The sequence below is a fragment of the Pseudophryne corroboree genome, chromosome 11, assembly GCF_028390025.1.
Source record: "Pseudophryne corroboree isolate aPseCor3 chromosome 11, aPseCor3.hap2, whole genome shotgun sequence".
NCBI lineage: Eukaryota > Metazoa > Chordata > Amphibia > Anura > Myobatrachidae > Pseudophryne > Pseudophryne corroboree.
The window spans coordinates 254,103,990-254,116,665 of record NC_086454.1 but is presented as its reverse complement, the minus strand read 5'-3'; positions in this window follow the sequence as shown (position 1 = coordinate 254,116,665).

Sequence of the window (12,676 nt, the reverse complement as noted above, 5' to 3'; positions counted from 1 at the left end):
ATGCTAAAAACACATAAAGGTGTCTTTATCCTCAGTTGTGAGGTGATGTTACTCCCATCAATTGCTTAAAGCTATGGGATTTCTTAAATGTAGATGTGTGGGAGGTGATTAGATCCACACACCTCACTTATGCAAATAAAGGTGTGATGACACACATCAAGGTATCTTTAAACTGTTGTTTGTCAGCTGCGTACTGTTTACTCACGATAACAGTGACATGGTTCCTCATGTAATGGTTAATTTTATACCAAGGGATTCATTAAGTGGTGTAATATAATAAAACAATCAAATTTATTACTCACAACAAGGTATACACATATAAAATATATAAAATGTATAAAAAATTATATATAAAAAAGTGTGAAAAAAGTTTAGCACAGGGGAAGCGCCTGCTTTCGGAAGGAGTTTGGACCTATTAATTTGAGGGAGCGGAGGTCTGGTCAATCAGCTCCCTGATGCCAATTGTAAACAATAGATAAAAAGGTCCTATCTTCCTACACAGTTTTGGCACTTAGTCCTCCTGAGCCAGCACGTTTCGAGTTAGAACTCTTTATTAAACACAAATCAGAACTAGATCAGAAGGAAGGAAAGATTGATTTGTTTATTTAATTCTAGAAATGTTAATCAAGGGGGGTATTGGGGATGGTAATCATTAAAAAGTATTCATTCTTGGCGGTAATGAACAACAATTCTTCTTTCATGGCCTTTTCTCTTCTCTGTAAAAAAAAGAAAAAAGGATTAGCTTAGAATTTGATGGCAGATAAGAATGACTTGGCCCATCTAGTGTACACATTTACAGTTAATCTTTTTGTCATCAGCCAAACTACCAGTATATTTTTGGATTGTGGGAGGAAACCCGGAGCACTCAGATGAAACTCACGCAAGGACAGGGAGAATGTACAATCTCCACATACTGTAGTTTAGGGCCATGGGGGGGAATCAAACCTAGGACATCAGTGCTGTGAGGCAATTATATTAAGCATTAAATACATGACATGAAAGCAATCCTTCTTACACCTGGACTGCTTGTCATATACTCTCCATGCTGTATCCTTCAACTTGTGTTGCATGTCATAAATCAGGTGTACAGTGCATCTGGAAAGTATTCACAGTGCTTCACTTTTTCCACATTTTGTTATGTTAAAGCCTTATTCCAATAAATTCATTTTTCCCCTCAAAATTCTACACACAATACCCCATAATGACAACGTGAAAAAATTGTTTGGTGATTTTTGCAAATTTATACCTGCATACCAGCTGTCACAACTGAGGGCTGGGGACCGTGACTGGGAGCCTCAGTTGTAGGGGCTGACGGGTACTTAAATTTAGGAGGAGCTATGTGACTCCTGGACATACGTATTGACAGCAGCAAAGAATGCCCGAGGGCGTGACCACGACAACTGGGAATTCCTTAAATGCTTTTATTAAATAAAAAGTCAGATAACGTGCAAAAGAATAATATAAAGTCACACGTGATAATTAAGTTCACAATCGGTGAAGGCCAGTAACCTGGAATATGGAAGAAAGTCCTGTAAACAATAAATGAGGCTGGGGTTCACTGGAAGATGAGGAATGAAACTGGAGTACGCAGGAACTGAAGAATGAAGGATGATTACTGCAAAGCAAAAGTTCAAACACAGGAATCCAAAGTAGGCTGTAGGGGTTAACACTGGAGAGTCGGGTTACACAGGCAGAGTGTAATCACCAGGGAAGTCAGGCTGATCTGCAGAATGGAATTGCAGGAGAAAATCTGTAGTGAAGCTTGTATGCTGGAATCACAGATGACAATGAAAGCACTGACCTCTTTTGGGAGCTGGGACCGGATATTTATACCTGCTGCATAGCAGGGATTGGCTGAGCAATTATGACAAGGCTCCAGCACCGTGGATAGGAGAAATAATGTCATGTGACTGGAGTCTAACATGGCTGCGCCCATGAACAAACAAAGAAGGGGAATTAAGTACTACAGGAAAGGTGTAACACTGGTGATGTAGGCCGCAGTAGCAGAATAACATGCGCCCAGCGGCGCGCGGCGGTCAGCGAGACAGGAGTGGCAGCAGAGGCCCATGGAGGACGTACATCCAGAAGGTAAATGGTGTCTCAGTATCCGGATCGTGACAGTACCCCCCCTTTTAGGAGTGGCCCCAAAACACTTCTTAAGTTTACCTGGCCATCTGGAATGGAACTTCTGGATGAAGACTTGTGCCAACTTGGAAGTGGGGAATTCATGACAGAATCCATCGAGGGATGAGCCCACGGACGATGAGGAACAGACAAGGAAACCGGTTGCCTAGTGGGTGACTGGCGGGATACTTTGTGCTGGGCACATTTTGGGCAGGAGGCCACAAATTCAGCAATGTCCTTTTTTAGGGTCGGCCACCAATTTGACCTGGAGACGAATTTTAAGGTCTTGCGTATGCCCGCGTGTCCGGCAAAGCGAGAGGAATGTGCCCGATGCAAGAGCTTCCTCCTGAAAGCCGGCTTCACAAAATTTTTCCCTGGCGGGGGCATAGAGTCCATACTCACTGCGGAGAACGCCACTGGATCAACAATACAATGCTTGTCAGTAGACTCAGACTCATTTTCTTGCTCCCGAGAGCGGGAAAGGGCATCAGCCTTGTGATTCGGTGACCCTGGACAAAACTGTAGCTTGGAGTCTTGGCACAGAGGAGACGGGACATCAGAAGACTTGTAGGAGGATATGCGAACTGGAAGCTCTTTTTGGAGACAGGTCTCTGAGCAGGAAGGACCCCATGCCAGGATACGGGTCGACTTCCAATCAACTTGAGGATTATGCAGACATAGCCATGGAAGGCCTAGGACCACAGGATGGGTGGCCCTGGGGATAACCTGGAAAGAAATCAACTCTGTATGCTGGTCCCCTACCTTCAGACGGATAGGTAGGGTCTTGGAGGTAATCACCGCCTCAGGAATCCTACTGCCGTCCACGGCAGTTAGAGATATCGGTGATGACAGTCTCTCAGTGGGAATAGACCACTGCTTAACGAACCTCTCTGTAATAAAGTTTCCGGCTGCTCCAGAATCCAATAAGGCAGTGAGATTCTTTGTACGCGGAGCCACCTGCAGAGAAACTGAGAGATTGCAGTTACTTGGAAATGGAGAGAAATTCGTCACTCCTAGCTGACCTTCTCCTTGGTGGACTAGGACTTGAGGTTGTCCCGGACGCTTGGGACAGGACTTGATAACGTGAGAAGATTCGGCACAATACAAACAGAGACGCTCAGCGAGACGTCTACTACTCTCTGCCTGAGATAAACGAGAGCGACCTATCTGCATAGGTTCCTCCCGAGACGGAGATGGCTGACGAGGAATGGAAACAGTAGGAATCCTGGGAAATGTGGATCTTCCTCGTTCAACAGCCCTTTCACGGAACCGTAAATCGACCTTAGTGCAGAGGGAAATGAGCTCGTTTAAAGTTAAAGGCAAGTCTCTAGCAGCGAGCTCATCTTTGATACGCTCGGATAGCCCTCCCCAGAAGGCTGCATAAAGAGCGTCATCATTCCAGGAGACTTCAGATGCCAAGGTCTGGAATTGCACCAAATACTGACCGACAGTTCGCGTCCCCTGACGCAGTCGAAGGATCTCTGAGGAAGCTGATGTCACTCGACCTGGCTCATCGAAAATTCGTCTGAACGTTGCCACGAAGTTAGCATAGGATGACAACAGGACATCAGACCTTTCCCATATAGGCGAGGCCCAGTCTAGAGCGGCACCAGTGAGTAGAGAAATAAGGTATGCCACCTTAATGCGGTCAGTAGGGAAACTGCTGGGTTGCAATTCAAATTGGATCTCGCACTGGTTTAGGAAACCCCTGCAGGCTTTAGGGGATCCATCATATTTAGCAGGAGTCGGCAAGTGAAGATAGGGAGCAGGAACAGGTATGGTGGGTGGGGACACCACCGGAGGCGCTGGAGTCGACACACTGGACGCCCCTAATCCACGGAGGGCCGCTTGAATTTCATCCAGCTGGGAGGAGAGGTCCTGGAGACAGTGACCAACATGGCCTACAGCAGCCTCCTGACGTTCAAGGCGGGTTGCCAGTTCTTGTATCAGCCTAAGCGCTTGAGCCTGGTCTCCGGCTGGATCCATTAGGTCAGTGCTTACTGTCACAACTGAGGGCTGGGGACCGTGACTGGGAGCCTCAGTTGTAGGGGCTGACGGGTACTTAAATTTAGGAGGAGCTATGTGACTCCTGGACATACGTATTGACAGCAGCAAAGAATGCCCGAGGGCGTGACCACGACAACTGGGAATTCCTTAAGTGCTTTTATTAAATAAAAAGTCAGATAACGTGCAAAAGAATAATATAAAGTCACACGTGATAATTAAGTTCACAATCGGTGAAGGCCAGTAACCTGGAATATGGAAGAAAGTCCTGTAAACAATAAATGAGGCTGGGGTTCACTGGAAGATGAGGAATGAAACTGGAGTACGCAGGAACTGAAGAATGAAGGATGATTACTGCAAAGCAAAAGTTCAAACACAGGAATCCAAAGTAGGCTGTAGGGGTTAACACTGGAGAGTCGGGTTACACAGGCAGAGTGTAATCACCAGGGAAGTCAGGCTGATCTGCAGAATGGAATTGCAGGAGAAAATCTGTAGTGAAGCTTGTATGCTGGAATCACAGATGACAATGAAAGCACTGACCTCTTTTGGGAGCTGGGACCGGATATTTATACCTGCTGCATAGCAGGGATTGGCTGAGCAATTATGACAAGGCTCCAGCACCGTGGATAGGAGAAATAATGTCATGTGACTGGAGTCTAACATGGCTGCGCCCATGAACAAACAAAGAAGGGGAATTAAGTACTACAGGAAAGGTGTAACACTGGTGATGTAGGCCGCAGTAGCAGAATAACATGCGCCCAGCAGCGCGCGGCGGTCAGCGAGACAGGAGTGGCAGCAGAGGCCCATGGAGGACGTACATCCAGAAGGTAAATAGTGTCTCAGTATCCGGATCGTGACACCAGCGACCGGAGGGGGGCAAACACCAGCAGGCTTCCCTGCTATTCCATCCCTCCACCAGTCACCCGAAAGAAGACCCCCTTTCTCTAGTCCTCCACACCCCACTGGACCAGACAGATCACCTGGCATAAGTGATAAATGTCTGCGCTATTTGTGGAAGTTTTATGAAGAGCAGTTCCGACAATAATTACTTTAATGTGATACTATAAAATAACAGAACGCTTGTATATTATGTGAACGAACACCTGTGTAAAAAAAATCGTTAGATGGGTTTGTTTACAGCTCTTTTAAGTGTAATGTTTAGAGAGTACATATATTAAAAGCATAAAGGGTTCCAATTTTTTTGCTGTCCCTGAATGAGTGTGAGTGGAAGCAGGTACTTACAGCCGCAATCTCTCCCTAACACTTGTACCTGTATGGTGAGCGGTTCCTGGCTGGTTTCCTCTCACTGCTTCTCCCGTGCACCCTTCGGCAGCAGGTGCTGGATGCTTTGTATAGTAAACTGTCTCCGGTTGGTTCCCTTTTGCGGCTTCTCCCGTGCGCCCGTCAAAGGCAGATGTTGGACTTTCGTCCTCCGGGGTCTGTGGCTGATGTCTCTATTGTGCGCTAACCAACACTTTTCGGGCATGAAAGCCCTTTCTCAAGGATAGCACTCTAGTACTGATGTCTTCTTTTATTTGTAAAACTTTAATCAATTGATAAAAATGGAAGTTGTCTTCCATATATTTATATGGAAGACAACTTCCGTTTTTATCATTTGATTAAAGTTTTACAGAATATTTTATTATATTTAATTACAGTATTGCATGACCTGAACTTGTTTTACATCAGGCAAATAAATGAATGCTCAAGAGTGTCAGTAAGTTTTATTCTTGGCAATAGTTTTATAACCAGCAAGTGACTCTAGTGATCCTGGTAATTACATTTAATGTTATTGATGTTCTTCACCAATAAATGTGTATGTAGGAAACAGGACTGAAGTTACTTGCTAATATAATACCTTAAAAGCAATGGCAGTGCCCTCTTACTGATAGATCCATCATAATTTGCCCTGTGTATTCAAGATTTGTGCAAATTAAAAATGAATTCCTGTAAATGAAGAAGTGCTTCAATATCCGTTTATGCTTGGTGGTTTGGATATCCATTTATAAAGCTATAGTTCATTAAAAGAACATGGGAGATGGACATAGACGTTGTGTTCCTCATTTGAAATCTTTAGTTTGGTTTAAACTTTTCTACTATAAACACAAATGGAATTGGAAAGTACCCTCTGTTCCCCATAATAGTCATTAAGGATAATTGAAGAATGAAGCCCTGTGTCTTTTTGACCTGTGGGTTCCTCCTGTAAAAGTTTCTAGTGAGAGCCAGGATTCCCATTAGAGCAGGTTTGCCAGAAAAAATATTTTCCTTGCTAGGAACTAATGTCACTTACTCTGCAGTTATACCCAATAACTGCAAAGGATAAGCCAAACTCACCTTCAGCACCATATATGGCTCCAGGGAAAAAAGTACTATAGAAAAATAGCCCAAAAATCAGGCATGTCCAAACTGCAGCCCTCCAGCTGTTGTGAAACTACATATCCCAGCATGCCCTGACACAGTTTTGCTGTCAGAGAATGCTAAAGCTGTGTCAGGGCATGCTGGGATGTGTAGTTTCTCAACAGCTGGAGGGCCGCAGTTTGGACATGCCTGCCATAGATTAAGGAAGTTCCAAGAGAGCTTCACTCTACTTCATCTTCCCTCATTCTTACTCATACAGAAATACAGTAGGGTCACATTCATTTGAAAAGGTGGGGTCCATATATTTTCAATTGAACTATTTCATAAATACTTACTTCTTTAGTTCTTGAAATTTGAGTTCAATTTTTGAATAGGAATGTAGAGTTTGAGTCATTGATTCACAGCAGTACTCACACAAACAAAAGCATCTGAAATAAAAAAAATAGAAGCAATTGCACTGTGCATGGTGTACTACACTACTTTTCTGTCGTGTTGGAAAAGTCATAAAATACGTTGGTATGGGAGAACCTCTCAAAGTGTTTCCTGTTCCAAATTTTTGCATTACAGTTTCAAACTTTTTACTGTCAAACCTATGGGTCTATTCATGAAGCAGTGATAAGAATGGAAAGAGAGCCAGTGGAGAAGCTGCCCATGGCAACCAATCAGTGTTGATGTAACATTTATAAAGTGCATTCTATCAAATTAAACATAGCAGATGATTGGTTGCATGAGCAACTTCTCCACACTTTTCACTTATTCATAACTAGACCCCTTATATGTTAGAATGCTAGAGACTCTGCTGATCTGGGATAGTATATTGTAGGTCACTTTTTACTAACATACAAAATTTGACCAGTGCATTAGCAGTTATATGACCAACTACTTTTTCTTATTAGGATACAAGGATAGAAGGAAACTCATCCAAAAGCGCTCTTACTTGAGACTGCAGCTGTGTCTCTTATTGGAAAAAGCTGATCAGCCCATCATCTAAAATACAACCAAACACAAACAGATATCCTTTAAAGACTCTCAGCGCTGTCTCTTTTACTGAAGCTGTCTAAAATTCTGTTTCTTCCAATTAATGTATCACACTGTATTCCCAATTCATAAAAACAAAGTCCATTTTATTTATAAAAAGTCTCTACAGACACTTATAAGCTTTCTGATTCACAGCGTTCTCTTGATTATGCACAGGTAACAGCGGTCACAAAAAAGGAGTTATCTCACCGGATTCTCTGGACGTTCTTTTGTTATACGGTACAGCTTCCCCGCCTCAGGTCATTTATACTCGGTGCTGCCGGCTCGCACCTGACCTCTCAGCTATGACTGCAGACTGTTGCCCAAACCTTTCACTCTGCCTGTGTTATCAGGTGTCCGTGATAAGGTCTCTCCACTGAATGCCTCTCGGTGATTCTCTCTCCCCGCTGCCTCTATCGTCGTCCTGTGCCGCTCCTCCCGCTGTTCTATCAGAAGCACGTTGTTCCCAAGATGTAATAACAGTGATCAAATCCACCATCAGCCGCCGACGTGTTTCTACCCGTATCGGGCCTTAGTCATGGCATAAGTGGATCTGGTCTGGTCACCTAATTTATATCCTGTAAGTCCGGTGTGCTAACTCCCCTTTCTTTATACATTATACACATTGACCTTTCATTACACACATTGCTGGGTTTTCTTAAAGGTATATAACCTATCATTAATACTCCAAACTTTTCCGTTCTTTTCCTCTTTACCAATCAAGGAACACAATGTTATTGCAACAGACATTACTGATTTCAGGCATTATTATAAATACTCAAAGAAACCATTTGGTTTCAAACTCTCCGTTCAAACCACCTGGCTGCAATGTTTTTAACTCATACATCCAGCGCATTTCTGCCCTTGCTAAGGCTGCTGCTATGTCATTCCTCCTCCAATTGGGTGGTCTTCAGTATGCCGACTGACGGGATCCCGGCGCACAGTATACCGGCGCCGGGATCCCGACAGCCGGCATACTGACACTTATTCTCCCTCGTGGGGGTCCACGACCTCCCTGGAGGGAGAATAAAATAGTGTAGCACGCCACCGTGCCCGTAGCGTGGCAAGCGCAGCGAGCCCGCAAGGGGCTCATTTGCGCTCACCACACTGTCGGTAAGCCAGCGGTCGGGCTCCCGTTGCCGGTATGCTGGTCGCCGGGAGCCCGACCGCCGGCATATCGTAGTGAACCCCTCCAATTACCTTTCACCTGCTCAATTGCCTTAAAATTAACTATGCTGTTTACTGAGCATTTATGAACCTCTTTACAGTGAGAAGAGAGGCAGTGTGTCTCAAGCCTTTTTCGTATGTTATTCATGTGCTCTCTCATTCTCACCTTAAAAGGCCTGCTCGTTCTCCCCACATATTGCCTTTTACAGGCACACTGCACCATATAAATAACATTTTTGCTCTCACGTTATAAATTGATTAATTTTGTATTGCTTCTTCGTCACATTTGAATAAAATGTCTCCATTTTACTCCCTTCATTGCCCTTTATACATTTACACGCCATACACAACCCGCACCTAAAAAAACCTTTCGATTTTATTCTAGTGGTCATGTTAGGTGCAGGGGCCACAGCACTATTAACCAACAAACTCTTCAAGTTTGGAGCTTTTTTATAAATCACTCTTGGTTTTTCTGGAATTATTTTTTCCAGAATACTGTCACTGTTCAAAATTTCCCAGTGTTTTTTAAGAACACCTTCAATGTTCCTATATTTCTGGTTGTGCATTGTCACAAACAAAATCGGTAACTCTCCTCCCTCTTCCTTGTCTCTGGGCTGTAATAACGTTTCCCTGTCTATTGTGTCTATCTTTTCCAGATCTTTATATAGGGAATCTCCATCATACCCCTTTAGTAAAAACTGATTTTTTACAGTTTGCACTTGTCTCCTATACACTTCTTCCTCCGTGCAATTACGTTTTATACATCGAAATTGACTGCCCGGGACACCCCTTAACCAATCGGGATGGTGATTACTCTCCTTCCCAATGTAGGAGTTACTGTCCGTGGGCTTTGTGAAATTTCTTGTACACAACATTAGATCATTAATGTAGATTGTTAAGTCTAAGAAATTCACCTCTTGTGTACTCTGAGTGAAAGTGAGTTTCACTCCTAAATCGTTGTTATTTAGATTATCCTGAAAGGCTCTGAAGGACTCTTCCCCCCCCTCTCCACACAAAAATAATATCATCTATGAATCTATAATAGAGTGCGAGATCCGCCCCCAGCTCACCCCACACATTATGCTCCTCCCACAAGCTCATGAATATGTTTGCGAAACTGGGGGCGAATCTCGCACCCTTCGCCGTCCCAAGGCGTTGTAGATAATGCGTGAATATAATGTGTGTAGATAATGTGAGAAATCAACTTAATACAGAATACAGGTAAAACACGATGGGCATTTTGCCTCTTTTCAACCTCAATTACTAAGTTACTATGTTACTATGTATATATTCTATTCTATAGGGATGGACACATTATATTCTATTCTATAGGGAGGCACATTATATTCTATACTATAGGGAGGGAGGCACATTATACTCTATTCTAAAGGGAATGGGTCACATTATATTCTATTCTATAGAGTGAGCGGTACAGTATATTCTATTCCACAGGTTCTCAAACTCGGTCCTCAGGACCCCACACGGTGCATGTTTTGCAGGTCTCCTCACAGAATCACAAGTGACATAATTAACTCCACCTGTGGACCTTTTAAAACGTGTCAGTGATTAATGAATACACCTGTGCACCTGCTGGGATACCTGCAAAACATGCACTGTGTGGGGTCCTGAGGACGGAGTTTGAGAACCACTGTTCTATTCTATAGGGGGGCACATGATATTCTATACTATAGGGAGGGGGACACATTATATTATGTTCTATAGGAAAGGGGGCACATTATTTTCTATTCTATGGGGAGGGGGAAGACCCATTATACTCTATAGTACTATAGGGAGGGGGAGGCAAATTATATTTTAAACTATAGGGAGGCACATAGTTTAAACAATGGGCACATATTTTAAACAATGCGCACAAAATTAACAACTTTTTTTTTGGGGGGGTGGCCAATAATGTTGTGTCTAGGGGTGGACCGAACCACTAAATTTGCCTCTGCTCAGTAGGTGCTGTGCCACTGCATTAATAATATAAACACTGTGAAAGTTGCAGTGTAAAGTTGTTCTCATTTGTTAAAAAACAGAAAAAAGTTTGGGGTTTTCTTGTAAAACTTGTGTGTGTTCATGGTCAACCCGTACCTCTACGTTAATAATATAAGCACTGTGTGAGTCACAGTGTAAAGTTGTCATTTGCTAAAAAACAGAAAAAAGTTTTTTTTTTAAACTTATCTGTGTTCAGGGCAAGGCCATGCAAACGTATTAAAAATATAAGCGCTGTGATAATCACAATGGAAAGTTGATTGCATTTGTAAAAAAAAAAATGTTTTTTTGTTTTTTTAAATATGTGTTCAGGGTCAGGCAGTGGCACTGTGTTACAATAGTGCTCAGTAAGGGGATGTAGTTATCTGGTTGGTGGTCAGTAGACCGCCGGTCACATTACCTCCCTCTAAATCCTGCCCGCTGAGAATCCCGATGGTCGGCATTTTCGTTTCTCAGAGAGCCGCACCCACTCATCTCTACCAAGAACTAATAGGAACAAAAGTTAAAGTCCCCGTCACTAAATTGATTGGTTTGTTGAACTGTGCATGCCATTTTTAATATCCAACATAAAAGTGGATGTGAGGGCCAGGGGACAATTCCATCTTGCACCACTTTTCATTTCTAGCACTGCTGTGTGGTAATGTTTCATATATGTGCTATAAACTGCTATGTATTTGTGCCGCTGCTCCATTGCTTAGTAACCAGCTGGCTCGCTGCAGACTTTGGCCAATATTGAGGCCAAAGTGGTCAACATTTACTGGAAATAACTGTAATTTAGTGCTACTGAGGTTATAAATACTGTACTATAGGAATAAAAAGAAGGCCAAATTATATGATTTTAGCTGTTACTAGCATTAAAAAAATAAAACACCGATCCAAAACCTAAACACGTTAGGTTAGTTTTGCAAAATTAGAACCAGAACCAAAAACACAAAATTAATACAAAACCAAATCCAAAAAAACTTCTTTCAAATATATAATACATACATTAACACATTTTTAGTGTGAAAGTGTAAATGCTGTAATACATTCTGAAAAACAAATTCTCCTACTTACAATACTGTCAGTTTATGACATTACAAAAATGAAGCTCCCTGGATTTGTAGAATAAACAGCAATTGTTCTTTCCTTGGAACAAACAATAAATTCTCACTATGAGTAAAACTCCAAGAATTCTGCATTGACAAACAAACAGAAACATTGTAGGATGTCTCAGACATCAAACTGAGTGAAAAAATAGTCAGTTTGAACAGAAGAATCAAAACCTCCTAGAGACTATTTCAAGAGTAACTTTCATTGTCGATGTTTGGCTGTTAAACAGTGTGACACAATCTGTGTTTCCATCCATATTTTACTAACATATAAAATAAAGGTAATGTCTCACAGTTTGCTAGCGAAAAGTAGTAGCAGAGATATGTTAGAATGATTCAAACATACACTATGCAGTTTCCATACACAGTACAGAAGGAAGGTTTGTTAGAATGAATGAAGAGCTATACAGTGCATCCGGAAAGTATTCACAGCACTTCACTTTTTCTACATTTTATGTTACAGCCTTATTGCAAAATGGAGTACATTCATTTTCCCCCCTCAAAATTCTACACACAATACCCCATAATGACAATGTGAAAAAAAGTTTTTTTGAGATTTTTGCAAATTTATTACAAATAAAAAAAATGAAGAAATCACATTGTATATAAGTATTCACAGCCTTTGCTCAATACTTTGTTGATACACCTTTGGCAGCAATTACAGCCTCAAGCCTTTTTGAATATGATGACACAAGCTTGGCACACCTATCTTTGGGCAGTTTCGTCCGTTCCTCTTTTCAGCACCTCTCAAGCTCCATATGCAATCAAGAAAGACAAGACCATTATCTGGCGCACTCATTAATTAATATATTTTATATTATGAAATAGTCATTTGTATTATTTAAAACATAACTTTTATTACAGTTTTCAGTCAAAATATGATTCCCCCTGTAGTATGTCCACTTTAGTGTGTACAAGGAGAG